Below are 11442 nucleotides of genomic sequence, written 5' to 3' on the forward strand. Positions count from 1 at the left end.
AGTGTTATATTTTGCGTGACCGAGAAAATCTGGGTAAGTTTGACACCAAAAGTGATGAAGGAATATTTTTAGGATATGCTCTGAATAATCAAGCATATCGGATTCTAAATAAGAGGACTGGTGTAATTCAAGAGTCTATCAATGTGGTTATTGACGATCACTTGAATACACCCGTCTCAAGTTCAGAGAATGATGACGTACTTCTAATTGATAAACCAGATACTTCATCAAGTCAAAATAACTCTGAACTAAGGACGATTAAAGATCATCCAACTAATCAAATTCATGGAAACCCTCTCACTGGTGTGTGCACTCATAGACAACTAGATGGTATGTGTAATTACGTGTACTTTACATCTCAGATAGAACCAGCTAACGTAAAAGAAGCTCTTATTGACGAAAATAGGATAGTTGTGATGCAAGAAGAGCTTAATCAATTTGTTAGAAATGATGTTTGGTTCTTGGTTCCTATACCTAAAGATAAACACATTATCGGAACTAAATGGATTTTCAAAAATAAGTCTGATGAACTTGGTAATATTATTAGAAACAAGGCAAGACTGGTTGTACAAGTATACACTCAAATTGAAGGTATCGATTATGATGAAACTTTTGCCCCAGTAGCTCGTCCTGAATCAATCAGACTATTTATATCCATTGCTTGCTTTAAAAAGTTTAAAATATATTAAATGGATGTAAAGAGTGATTTTTTTCAATGGCGATTTGCATGAAGAAGTGTATGTTGAACAACCAATGGATTTTGAAGACCCTAAGAATGGTAATCATGTATACCACCTAAAAAAGGCTCTCTCCGGTTTAAAATAAGCTCCCAGGGCATGGTACGAAAAGTTGACTAAGTTTCTACTAAGTCACAACTTTATAATGGGAAGTGTTGATAAGACTCTGTTTGTAAAGAAACATAATGATCACATTTTAATAGTTCAAATTTATGTTGATGATATTATTTATCGATCTACCTGTGTTAACATGACTATTGAGCTTGCAAATCTGATGAAATCTAAGTTCAAAATGAGCATGGTTGGGGAATTGAATTATTTCCCAGGGTTGTAAGTTAAACAGTAACCTGATGGTTTTTTATTTCTCAAACCAAATATGCTCTGAACTTAGTTAAAAATTTTAGATTTGAGAATGGGAAAAATTCTGATACTCATATGAGTACGACTTTAAAACTCTCAAAGGACTCTACAGGTAAGAGTGTGGATCCTAAACTATATCGCAGTATGATAGGTAGTTTGCTGTATTTACTGTGAGCCGACTTGATATTGCATTTACTATAGGTATTTGTGCTAGATATCAATCTGACCCTAAAGAGTCACATTTAACTGTTGTTAAGTGAACTATGCGATATGTCACAAGTTCAGTTAATCTGGGTCTTTGGTATCCACACGATACTAGTGTTCAATTAGCTGGTTACACCGATACTGATTGGGCTGGTAACATTGATGATAGGAAATCAACTAGTGCTGGTTGTTTTTATGTTGGGAACTGTTTAGTTTCTTGGTAAAGTAAGAAATAAAGTTCCGTATCGCTTTCAACTGCTGAAGCTGAATACATTGTTGTAGGTAATGCATGTACTTATATGGATGAAAAGAATGTTAAGTGATTATGGAATTGCACAGGACTCTATGGTCTTATATTGTGATAATTCCATTGCAATTAATATATCAAAAAAACCAATCCAGCATTCACGAACTAAGCACATTGACATTAGATATCACTACATTCATGAATTAGTGGAAGAAAAAACAATTTCCTTGGAATACATACCTATTGAGACTCAACTTGCTAACATATTCACAAAATTGCTTGACAAAAGCAGGTTTTCTAAATTAAAATTTGATCTTGGTATATCCAATTTGAATTGATTATTCATGCATTTTTGTATCATAATGTATATATGTGTTAGTTTAAATGTTTAAATTTCAAAATTTCAAGAAAATTGCATATTTTTGGTTGTGCACGACCAGTCGAGTGGGTACTCGACTAGTCGAGCATGTACTCGACCAATCGTGTAGCGCAAACTAATGCTTTATTTGGGGGAAAAACCCCTTTTTCTTTATTATGGGTTTCTTCTCCAACGATTCCTAGCACGACCGGTCGAACCCATCTCCCTAGTTCTTCGGTTAGTGCTTTATTTCTATTTTTTCTTGTAGATTCAAGTTCAGATCACTTCTTTTTCATCTCTGGAGTGATTTATTTCTTGTTTCATTGAGGTTTTTGGGGTTTTCTTCTCCAAAATCTAATCTTAAGAAAACTCACTCTACTTCTTTTGCAACCAATTGATTCCTTGTTTTTCTAGTTGCAAATGGAAGGTAGAGGCAGAAAGAAAAGTTCTCGCGATCCTTTAATGTCTAGATCGACAACTATCACGAGGCGCCACCTTCGGTCACTCGAAGATGATCCCCCCTATGTGTGGGATATAAGGTTGTGCAATGTTATAGTTGAACGACCCGTTCATGTTGAACATCTTACTCCATTTGAGATCCTTCCTCTTCTCCAATCTGTAGGATGAGATAACATTCTACATTGGGGTGGCCTGACATACTGGTCCATTGCGCAAGCTATGTATGCATGTATTTTTTATTATTCAACTAAAAATCTTTCATTTATTATTACTACTAGATAAGGTCTAGTTGAAGTAGATTGACATCTGATTTCTGGTCTAATGGAAATACCTGTCAATGATGAAGGTATTCCCATTAGCATTCCAGTCGATAAATCATCTGAATAAAAAAAACATATGCTTACTAGAACAATGTGTAATATAGATTCGTAATGGAATACTAATGGAAATGCACTTACTTCAAAGTATTTGTTACGCAGATAAAGAGTCCTTCACAAGATTTTCATTTCTAATGTGTATCCCCATTCTGGTAACAAAATCGAACTCACTACTTTCATGGTTCAGATTCTTCATTCCATCATGTCTAGTACTTCTGTATGTCTTCCTTCTTTAATTTGTCATTGCATCATCCAATTTCATCTCCATCATGGACACAGTGATATACCTTTTGTTTATCTGATGACTATATTATCCACCCATTTATTAGTGGCTATGCCTGTTGGAGAGGCTCCCATTCAACACCTTATTTTTAACAACTCCAATATAAATAAAATGAATCTGAGTTGGCCGAAGGTCAAGTTAATGTGGGTGTTGGTGGAGCTAAAGCACTAAATGAAGAAGAAGACAATTTACCTCCAGATGACATTAACATGGATGATATATTTGATGAGATCGAATCCGACTCTGCTGATGATCCTAACCATCAACCTTCTGATTTTACTGAGAGGTTGCATACTCTTGAGGAATAGGTGGCTCAAATCCATGTAACCTAGGATACTCAATTTGCCTATATGCGTAAATATATGAGGCGCATTAATAAGGGTTTACATCAAATTGATCCATCTATTCCTGCTCCCTCTTCAGGATCTGATTAGTGTTTTTCTCACTTGGTTTGTAATAACTCTTATGATACTTCGCTTTCTTTAGTTTGAGAGATTGACTTTTGCTTGTACATTACTTGCTTATGAATCTAATATCTTGACTATTTTGATCCATTATTCCTCATTACTTGTCTTATTCTTCCTTGTTTATCTACTTCCTGTTCCCTATATTGGTTTCTTCCTTTGTCATATTGTGATAAAAAGGGGGAGAATTTTGTTGTCATGATATAAGGGGAAAATTTTGTCATACTTGATATATGGTGCCTATGATATATGGCTCATACTTGATATATGGTGCTTGTGATATATGGCATGTGGGATTGTGGATGGACATGTAGCCTTCTTTGTGTAAGGGGGAGGAGGAATAAGTAAAGGGAAGTATTGTTGGAGGAATTGATGCAAATTAATGCTTGAATTGATGCGAATTAATTGATAAAAATTAATGCTTTTTCCTATTTATAACTAGTGCATAATTCTTTAACCAGGTTGTAACTAGTTTATATTAATAATGCATGATTCTTTGTGCATATAATGCTCACACTACCAAAAAATTGACCAAAGGCTATGGACTTTGGATGTTTTTGGCTACGGATATAAACCGTAGCAAATATACTAAGGATTTAATCCATAGCTAAATCCTATTTAATCAGTAGCTAAAACTTACATCCCCAACAGGATTTTATTAGAGATTGATGGTGCTTAATGGGCTCCATGAGGCTCATTGGAATATGGATGTTTTATCTAAGCAGCCCATATATTCTGATATATAGTTTTAGTTAATGAGCCCAAAAATAAGGTACATTGAAGGTCTAAGTGGACCACACAGTAGGAAATAATAAAAAATAAATTTCTATCGTTAATATTTTATGGGATCTGCTTACAGCTTCGATATGACTCCTTTTTTGGATCAACCCTTAAAATTATCTATTAAAATGAATGGACAGAGTGGATCAGTAACATACATCATGGTGGACCCCAGAAATCTAAGCACTTTCCGTCCATCACCGGCCCCCAAAACTAAATCCCTTCTAATCCTCCCGCATGCGTACCTCCAAATAAAAATCCCCTTTTCTCTCTTGCACCCGCGCCCATCTCCCAAAACCCAAACCATCTCTCTCTCTCTCTCTCTCACACACACACTCAGCCTCTCCCTTTCCCCCGCCCTCTCTTGATCTCTTGCGCTCCCTCACCCTCTCTCTGTCTCTTGGCCCCATTCCCCTCTCTCTGTTTCCCAACCTCTCTCTCTCTCTCGCTAGGGTTTTCAAAACCCCCTTTCGCCTAAACCCATCATTGATCTGTGAGAGAGACTTAGAGAGCACTCGAAAGAAGGAGAAGAAGAAGAAGAAGAAAAAGGAGGAGAATGAGAGGAAATCCAGACATCGGTTACTCTCTCTCTCTCTCTCTCTCCATTTCTGAAATTTGTGGAATGGGTTTTGAATATTGAAAGGAGTGCCCACCGTGTTGTGTGAGGGTCATCCAAGTTGTCCATTAGATCTGCACCTCATGTTAGGCATACATCTCAAAATCTAGGCTAATGCACCCCAGTTACCTGTTTCAGAAACAGGCAACTACCGGACCCATAAAGGCCAGCTGACGGTCTCTAAATGCGATGGGGGTGAAGTCTAATGGTTGCTTGACTGACTTATAAGCCTCATGTTCTCTTAACGTTCTTAAGAAAATAAAAAACTATTGTCTTTGTAGCCTTTTCTTGTTTTTTGAATGATTTCCATTAAGTGATTAAAGAATTGGATCATGGCACATGTGTGAGAGATGTGAAATCAAAGCAGCTATTCATTTTTTTGAATATGAGTGTGGCCCACCTGATGAGTGGATTGACCTACTTTGTAGCAGGGCATATTCATGGTTGGATCTACTCGGCGATAGGTGTAGATCCCACATGATTGGTGTGCTGGCATATGTCCTCTTATACATCTCTTCAATCTCTGTGTGTTTGAATTCCTGTAGGATTTCCAGGTTGTGAAACATCCATTAATCTTCATCATCATCAAAGCCTTATACCAACTAATTGGGAAACATCCATTGCTTTTGAACAAAAAATAAAAATAAAAATCAACTTTTGTATTTTTATGCAAAATACTATGAAATGTTGGATGCATTGGATTCTAGTTACACAATGCCATGGTATTTCTACGGCATTCTCCTGATAATTCTTAATTGATCAGTGAGCAGTTTTTCTCGTTTTGATGGGCATTTCCACCGAATCCTCTTATGCTAATGTTGGTTTCCCCAATAAAGAAAATCTGGTTTTTGTCTGAGCCTCATATGATAACCCATTTTACATTTCATGCTTATTGCACAAAACAAGTTCAAGAATGTAGAACCTTTCTATCTCATGCAACTCGCTCATATAATCTGGTTTTTGTCTAAGATGTGCATGCAAAAACTGGATTTTCTAGCACAGGAAATGTGAAATAGGATCCCAGCACATGCAAAAAAATTTGGATGTGCTCATATGATCTAGTAATTACAAAAAGGAATCCAAATTTTTTTGCATGTGCTCATATGAATCTGGTTTCTGTCTAGTAATTTCTAGCACAAAACAAGCTTTTATTGCTCATGTGCTAGAAAATCTAGTTTTTTTCTGAGCCTCATATGATAACCTATTTTCACATTTCATGTTGAGTGAACAAAACAAGTTCAAGAATGTAGTACCTTTTCATAACTTTTTTGTTTGAAATATTTTGGATTCCTTTTTATCTCAATGGATATGAATCTAAAAATGATGTGATCTGTCACCGCACTGCAAGTTCTGTGAGTATCTGTCTATTTCATGCAGAAATTTGGATTCTCTTATGTTTTCTATTTTGAATATGCCTTTACTAGCTTCCCCTCTTTGAGTCTACCTTACAGTGGTACCAGTACCACTGAAGCGCACCTCATTTCTCTATGTTTTGCGAGTCCATATTTACCTACATAGTGATTGATGTGCTAAGCCTACCATGTCACTTGGGTTATAGTAAAAAATCATGCTCTTTGAAACCCAAAAAGGAATTGGGTATAAGCAAATCAGCATGGGTCAGTGTCGATGTCTCTATTTTAATATTTTTCCCCAAAATCTAGTTGTTATATTGGAAGTTATGTTCAGGTGCATGCTAGAGTGGAAGCTCTTGCAGTGGGGAAGCTCTCAGTAAACTTGACGGGTTTTAACAACGAGGCCATTTCTATTTTTGGAAATCAAATCAGCCTTACAATCCAGAGCCTTTTGCTGTTCACACAATCTATACTTCTCACGGTGGAATATCTCAACACTACAACACTTGGGCCTTAAAAAGATTAAAAATCAAGTAGGTAAATAGAATTCATCCTAGTGACTTTAGAAGTAATAACTGTTTCCCATGTTTGAGATTTATTTTAAAATGTTGATTGTGTTGTTGAGTATGTATGGCTGATTTCTATGATGTGTCCACATAAAATTTTCATTTAATTTTTGAGGAGAGGTGAAGGCCTCTTGAGAGAGTCAAAATTTGAGTCCTACTCATCAATGCAATTTGTGTGTAGATCACTAGTTTGTTAATCTGAACCATTGTGCACCTGAAAACCTGTGCACTTGAAGCAGTTGTCAACTGCTATTTACCAACCTATTTCTGCAATACCTACCTTTGCCGAATGAATTCTCAGTTCCCAGCATCTGCACTTGCAAAGTGTTGGTGTTCATCATAGTATTTCACCACTGTCATTTGTGGACTGGGGCTGGCTTTACAAATATCACAAAGGCCTGATAGCTGTTTAGTTTTCCTTCTCCATTTTTGCATTGATTGTGTGATATCATTCATATTCCCTTATTTTCGAACTTGCATTGAGATGCTCTTGAACTCTGTTCCGATTTCTCAGTCTTTGTTTTGAAAATCATGAAATTACAATGTGGATTGAGAACTTCCTTTGAGAATTTATGGATTACTTTGGGTAAGTGCTCATTTTGTCATATTTATCCCATTTAATATTTGTCCTAGTACTGGGGATAAGATTTGATTTAATCATGTACAGCTGACATGGCTCACAAATTCTAATTTCCACATTATTTCCTTTTTTTCCTTTTAGGTTGCTTAAGTTACGAAATCTGGAGATAATACGAGGTGATGAAAATGATGGATGGGTTGGATGGCCTTCTTACATCACATGGCCCCAACTCTGTTTTGAGTGTAAGTGGGAAAAGATTGTTGATCAGATAATTTTTTTAATTAAATTTCAGTGGTACCTTTGATTAATGATCGAGACCAATGATTCCAGCTTTATATAGACTCCTAAGAGAATATTTGTTGTTTATATTTCAGGCAATGAATCGAGAATACATTGTGAGTTCAGAACTGTGGTAGATACTTTGAATCAACTGGAACCTGAAATGTAGATTGCAACAGATATAATTTACAGATTCCCTGGTATGTTACCACATAGATGTATTATAAATTTTCTATTCATTAATTATACCACACAGATATAATTTGTGGATTCCCTGGTAGTATAAATTTTCTCCCAACAATTTAGGAATAGCTTTTAAATGGTATATTAGCAAAAGTTTTATAATCCACTTCCCATCAAACATCAAGTTTTTCTTTTTTTTGTTGATGATGACAGTTTATTATTTTTTTATGCATGACTTAGTTTTTGAGAACCGCATGCCAATTGAATTAGATCGTCGCTAAACCTTAGCTCAAGTAATGTTAGGGTGGAGCATAGGGTAGGCTTCTTGTAGTGAATATGTTGTAGCTATATAACTTATATTTACATTAGTGAGAAACAATTCGTGGACCTGCAGATCTTGGGTATGTTAACCGTTTATTGATTACAATATTTGACAGTTTGAATGGGAAATGGCGGAAGGAACTCGAGACAATTGGCATGCAATATCCATTTAAACCTTTGAAGCTCAATTTTCTTTGCCATTATGAGTTTTAAAATGTTGAATTTGTTCTATATGCTCATTGTCTCCATTGATCATTTTTTATTTGCCTTTGTTATAACTTGTATATGTCTTTTAATTGAATCGTATTGGCATCTGATTTTTACACGCCTCCCTCTTGAATCTGAACATTTGTACATCTTTTATTTTCCCCATATGGATGTATGGCATGGAAGGATAAAACACATGTATCAATGTGGGCCCATAGATGTGAGATCTTCACTCTGACAAAATGTCCTTTGGTTTCTTCAGTCCTGCTTTCCAATGCTGGTGTAATTTCAGATTGGATGTTTTTGCTCCTACCTTTGGCTGTGGAAAGAGGAGTTTGTGTAATTACCAATATGGGTGCAAGTAAGAATTTCTTATCATTCACTAAGCTTGCAACATTTCAATTACATGACATTGATGAATAGTTGTTTGTTATTAACATGTTTGGATCTTGTTTTTAGAAGTGGATCTACATGTTGCATAGGTAGCAGTCCTAAATATTTTTTGTTTATAGTCTGAATTTGGTTTTCTGTCTAATTAGCTAGCAATCAAAGGCTTCAAATTTTATTTTTTTTTAAAAAAAATTAAATAACTTGTTAGTAAAGAAGTAATTTGATTTGGATTTTTTTTTTCTTCTTCTTCTTCTTCTTTTTGGTTTTTGTATTGTTGCAAAAGAAGGCTGCAAAACAGAGGTTTATTTTAATTTTAAATTTTTATTTTCAAGTGGTTTGATTTGGGTTTTCTCTAAAACAGAGGCCCTTTTTCTATTTTATCGGTTAAATGATTGTTAGGCCATGTTATATCCATGATAGGTCTATAGTTTAACCACTATGCATAAGACTATGCAGTTCATGATTCTCATGCCAACTTGAAATTTGTAAAACAGACCTGCTATCTGGTGGAACACATGTATACATCAAATGTGCTATGAATCAAGTTTTCTTAACTATCTATTCTTGTCTACACATGAGGAGCACATGATTAGCCCATAGACCTGAGTTTTGGGCCAGCACATCTAAATTGGGGCTCCACCTGATGAACAGTCAGGATCTCAATCACGTGTGGATCAAGAGTCCCATTGGAAAATTCTAAAAAAAAAAAAAGAAGAAAAAAAGAAAAACTTAGCCAAGCAAGTAAGGAGTAGTAATTAATTAATTAATTTTTTTTCTACAAGTTTTTGTCATCCTACTAGGAAGTGTCTTAAGCTTGATCATGTCCAAGCCCCATGGATTTCATTTTTCTTTTCTACAGTTTATCTTAGTAGGCTTCAATTCTTGTGAGTTTTCTTCAATTATTCTAATCAGAATCTTGTTTTCTCCTAACACAATTTTTTTTATAGGTATGATATGGAAGACAATTGCAAGAGCTTATGACTTAGATACTCTCAAGTATTGGGGACTAGCAACTCATATCAACTTCCTTGGTATGTTTGGGTGGCGATTGGATCTGAAAATTTGAGATTTTGATTCATTTGTTTCATGGCATTCGGCATTGGAATTGGGATGGTGCAATTGGATAACTATTACAAAGAACTTGAGGAATTAAGAACACAAGTCCTTTAGTAGACATCATATGACCCCTAAGTAGATTAAAATCTCAATTTTCCATACACTAGCCAATGTGGAGTGAATAAGTTTTTATAAAAAATAGCTTGGTAAAAGCTAAGCCAAAAAAGCCCTTATAGGACTGTAAAGGCCATCACGTAAAAGTAACAGTGGCAACTGTTACACGGTACGTGGTTGTAATGGCTGTAATGGCCATTATGAAAAAAATGACCGGTAATTGCCGTTACGGTGCCCATAATGGCCATTACACTCCTTGTAAAGGCCGTAATAGTCTTTTATTGGGTAGATACAGTTTTTATTTTTTTAAAAGGAAGAAAAAAAAGAAGAAAAATGAAAGAAAGAAAAGAAACTAGGAAGGCTGTTACGGCCTGTATCGTAAAGATAACGGTGGTGGCCGTTACAGCCACCGTCGGAATTTCTTGAATCTAAGACCTTGCCCAAAAGCACTTTGCTTTGAAAAGGCGGAAGCATTGTTTGGTAAAACCAAAAGTCTTGAGGAACTCTGCAGCTTAATAAATTGAAGAAGAAAAAGGGAAAATATTCGAGCTACACTTTGTATGGATAATATTATGCATTCTTCCAGTCATTTTTAGTTTCTATGTAGCAACTCTTTGTACTATTTACTAGACCTTATTTCCATTTTTTTTGAGCAAAGTATGTATATTTACCTTATATGGCAGTTATTGGCTGGTATGCATTCATTGAACGCCGTCTTTCTCCTTGGAGATAATGCTTTGAATAGCTTGGTAAGCTAGCATTTGTTTTTTGTTGGCGAGCATTACTAAACTGCTGATTCGACTACTCATTGACTTGGCCATTTGGATTTTCTTTTGTTTCAGAGGTTCCCATGGTTTTGGATCTCCTAACTTTGTTTTGTGGACATTTATATATGTCATTTTCAAATGGTTCATCCATGCTTATGTCTCACTTTGGTAAATAGACTGACTCTCTTCTTCTTCTTCTTCTTCTTTAATTTTAATTTTAATCAATTAATTAATTAATTTATATTATTATTATTATTATTATTATTATTGCATTTCCTCACTTGAGGATGTTTGAGCTGAAGATTTTTTACAATCCTATCTCCATTACAGGTGGCCTTACCCTTTTCTTGACTTGTCATCCCCTTATGCTCCACTATGTTAAGTTATTGCCTTTATGAAATTTATATCTAATTTACAATCCTATCTCCATTATAGGTAGCCATACCCTTTTTATGGAAGGTACTTTTCCACAGGAAGAAATACAAAAATGCCTTTATTTATTTATTTTTTCTCTGAAAAAACAATGAATATGAGAATTGTGGGGTCCACGTGGTATATGTATACATCCAACCCCTCCAATATAGGGCACCTGAACATGATTATCACCAAGATAGATTATTTTTTTCATTTGTTGTATATGCACTTGTTTCTTTTATTGTCGAATTTGAATTTTTTTAATGAATTGATCTATCAGGGCATGTACTAGCATTGATAAGAGATGCCATTATTATTTTTGGTTTTT

The 11442-nt window shown here is 35.2% G+C and overlaps 1 long non-coding RNA gene across 1 annotated transcript; it reads left to right on the forward strand.

Moving 5' to 3' along the window:
* Positions 1-4556: 4556 nt before the first annotated feature.
* On the forward strand, positions 4557-7619 carry LOC131238534 (uncharacterized). The gene is made up of 3 exons (XR_009167899.1): positions 4557-4847; positions 6572-6774; positions 7525-7619. It is a non-coding gene; the product is annotated as an uncharacterized LOC131238534 (long non-coding RNA).
* The last annotated feature ends 3823 nt before the right edge of the window (positions 7620-11442 follow it).

This window comes from Magnolia sinica, chromosome 3 (assembly GCF_029962835.1).
Source record: "Magnolia sinica isolate HGM2019 chromosome 3, MsV1, whole genome shotgun sequence".
NCBI classification, from domain to species: Eukaryota; Viridiplantae; Streptophyta; class Magnoliopsida; order Magnoliales; family Magnoliaceae; genus Magnolia; species Magnolia sinica.